The sequence below is a fragment of the Gracilinanus agilis genome, chromosome 2, assembly GCF_016433145.1.
Source record: "Gracilinanus agilis isolate LMUSP501 chromosome 2, AgileGrace, whole genome shotgun sequence".
Lineage (NCBI taxonomy): Eukaryota > Metazoa > Chordata > Mammalia > Didelphimorphia > Didelphidae > Gracilinanus > Gracilinanus agilis.
In genome coordinates, this window is record NC_058131.1 from 140,416,420 (window position 1) to 140,419,873 (window position 3,454).

The 3,454-nt window shown below is 38.8% G+C and overlaps 1 non-coding gene across 1 annotated transcript; it reads left to right on the plus strand.

Moving 5' to 3' along the window:
• Positions 1-303: 303 nt before the first annotated feature.
• LOC123238336 lies at positions 304-411 on the plus strand. The gene has a single exon (XR_006505537.1). It is a non-coding gene; the product is annotated as a U6 spliceosomal RNA (small nuclear RNA).
• The last annotated feature ends 3,043 nt before the right edge of the window (positions 412-3,454 follow it).

Below are 3,454 nucleotides of genomic sequence, written 5' to 3' on the forward strand. Positions count from 1 at the left end.
CAGTTAGCTCTCAAAGCATAGGTGTTGGTCTTCCCTAAATATCCCATATACCCCACTAATAGCTGGATGGCGCAGGGGATACAATGCTGGTCCTGGGATCAGGAAGACTCTACTTTCTGAGTTCAAATCTGGCCTTAGACACTTAGCTGTGTGACCCTGGGCAAACCACTTACCCTCCTATGGCTCAGTTTCCTCATCTATAAAATGAGCTGGAGAAGGAAATGAAAAATTTTATCTTTGCAAAAAAAAAAATAATCCAAGAGGGGTCCTGGAGAGTTGAACATAATTGAAAACAAATAAACAGTGCTTACTTTTTCAGCACTTATTCTGAAATCAGAATGATACAGAGAAGATTAGTATGGCCCCTGCACAAAGGTGACAATGCAAATTTGTGAAGTGTTTCATATTTTTGACAATTCTTTGGGACTTATGACAAAGAATGCTATCCACCTTCAGAGAAAGAACTATTGGAATCGGAATGCAGATGAAAGCATATAATTGCTCAATTGCTTATTTGGGTTTATGTTTTGGTTTTATAAGACTACTCACAAAAATTAACAATATGGAAATATTTTTTGCATGATAATACATGTATAACCCAGAAGCAATCACCTGCCAGCACCAGGAAGGGGAAGGAAAAGGAGGGAGGGAAATAAGGAAGACTTGGCAACTAATTAGATCTAGGAGTAGAGTGGGAGTTGAGTCAAGTCAAGGATGAGTCCTGGATTGTTTATAAACATGGTTGACCAGAAGAGTGGTGTTGCCCTCAATCAATAGGGAAAGTAGGAGAAGAGGTGTATTTAGGAGAAAATATAATGGGTCTGATGTGAAATCCCTTTGGGATATCCATGTGGATATGCCAAGTTATTAGTGGAAGATGTGGGCTTGGAACACATGAAAAGAGATAAATTGCTGAGTACCTTGGTATGAATTTAACCTCTTTTATTGGGTAATATTTTCATGTAGACTAGAAGAGCAGAAACATCTTTTTGTATTTAAATTAGACTATTGTTCTGAATTTACCAGATGTATCTGTCTAACAAGTCCGGGTGAGGGTCAGTGGTTGGGAAGCATGAGGCTGTTAGTGAAGACAATTGAGTTTCCTGGAGCCAGATGTGAAGGACATTAGAGAAAAAGGAGAGAGATGGTAGTTTCCCAACCTGTGGGGCCTCTGAGAATATAGAGTGAGATTATAGACTTGGCAGGAATTAACTCCATGTGGTTTGAGTGTTTAGGATATGTCGAGACAATTTTCCTGCTAACACTCTCCTTGATTATTCTTTCCATCAAAAGGTTGAAATACCTAGCTTTGACTTTTTTCCCCCTTCTTTTCCTGGTTTTCCAGAACAAATGCAGTTCACCTCTACATTATGCTAAAAGAGTGAGCTTGGAATCAGTGCCCTACTACTAAACAACAAGGTTCTCAGTGAGAACAGAGGAAGTGCTTATTTTATTAAAAGAGATTAGTAAATATTGAGCCAAAGACAAAGAATCCAACTGATCCCACTCCATTCCAAATCTTGGTTTATCTCTAAAGCAAAACAAAAAAAATTACAGGGGAGGTAGATCTTTGTTGGTCCTCCAACAATTTAGAACACATCTTCAGGAAGCCCAGCCAAGGCTCATCTGGATGTCCCCTTATAGTTTATGGTAAAAGTTAAATAGCTCTCCTTGAATAGCTAAGTGCCCCCCAAAGCCTGAACCCAAGGACAAAACTGGTAATTCAATGTTCTAGGAGAAAGTAGGAGCAGAGTATATCATTAAAATGTCACTTATTGCAATTTGAACTTGGCCAGGTCTATACTTTCTCTGGCAAACTAGCTAGTTTCAGTAGATAAAGTTGTTCTGAGGTATGAAGAAGCCACAAGAGAGTGCTCCATTGTATGGAAAGTAAAAACTCAGAGGTCTTATTGGAGGCCTAATATTAGCAGTTAATATTCTTCTGAATTAAAATGATCACTTTTTGTAGAAGATTCCTTCAGAGCAATCTTAAATGAATTGTTGTCCAGTCATTTCAGTTTCTTTGTCCCCTCCATTTGGGGTTTTCTTGGCAAAGATACTAGAGTGGTTTGTTATTTCCTCACCTAGTTCATTTTAAAGTAGAGGAAATTGAGGCAAACAGGGTTAAGTGACTTGCTCATGGTCATTTAGTTAGTAAGTGTCTGAGCCCATATTTGAATTTAAGTCTTTCTGGCTATAGGTCCAGCATTGTATCCACTTCACCACCTACTAGCTATCCCATTTATTGAATTAGCATGTTTTGATTCTCTACAGCAAACACAACAAAACAAAGACAATATACTACCTCTTCCAAAACAACAACAATAACCAAAAACAAACTCAAAGCTGATTATAGTGCTTCCTAATTTCAGGTAAACAACTCTTAGATCCTCTGCTAGACTCTAATTCTTTATGGGCTGGTGATGTGCTTTCATCTTATTTTATCTTCTTTATATGGTATATTTCTAGCCACACAACAGGTGAATTCCTTCCTTAAGGAAAGGATTACTATCTCCACTTATCTTTAGATTTGGCAGAGCTTGAAATATAAAAGTTATGACCTTGTTACCAGCCTAAAAGAGGGCAAAGATGAGCCTGTGAACTTCCTAAGAGGAAATGTGACAGGGGTATTAGGAACATGGGATTTGAATACCATGGTAGCCTCTTGGATCAAATTTAAAGACCTGTCTTCTCAAGTTCTCTCTTCCTCTCTCCCTTTCCCTCTCTTACTCCTTCTTCCAGTTGCCTAGATAAACTCCCCAATCCACACATGGTTAGAACAGGAGCCAAAGATCCATTTGAGAGCCCTTTAACAGCAGAGTAACATTATTGGGCCATTTGGTAGGAAGATGACTGAGGTCAAGAAGCTGAAGCAGGTTTTAACCCATTTTGTCCATTTATACCATCCTCTCCCTGTCCCCAACTCTATTGACTGCTGGAAAAAATAATTGTTGTTATCAGACTTGGAACCTGATAATCTTGCATCTAGATGGAATAGTGGATAGAGTCCCCAATGGCTTTGAGTCAGAAAGACTCATCTTCTCTAAATTCAAATCTGACCTCAGACACTATCTATGTGACCTTGGTAAGGTCATTTGCAAAGTATTGAACATTTCATCTCATTTTCATTCTCCTCCTCCTTTCTTCTTCCTTCTTCCTTATTCCTTCCTTATAGAGATCCAGCTCTATATTTCTGGGGGCCCTGAGTGGCATTTAGTGGCATCAGACTGAATGAGAACAGTCAGACTACATGCTTAGCTCATAACTGCTCCAACTTGCCAAGGAGTCTTGAGTTTAATATATACTGGTTTCACACAAAGAGCACAGAGAAATCTGTGAAGGGGTTACAAATTATACAAAAACAATTAAAGTCTAAAAAGTAGAGAGAGAGGTCCAGGGTCAAAGGTCAAATTCCAACCACCAATTAGTAGGAGGTTAATTCTGGGAGCAGAAA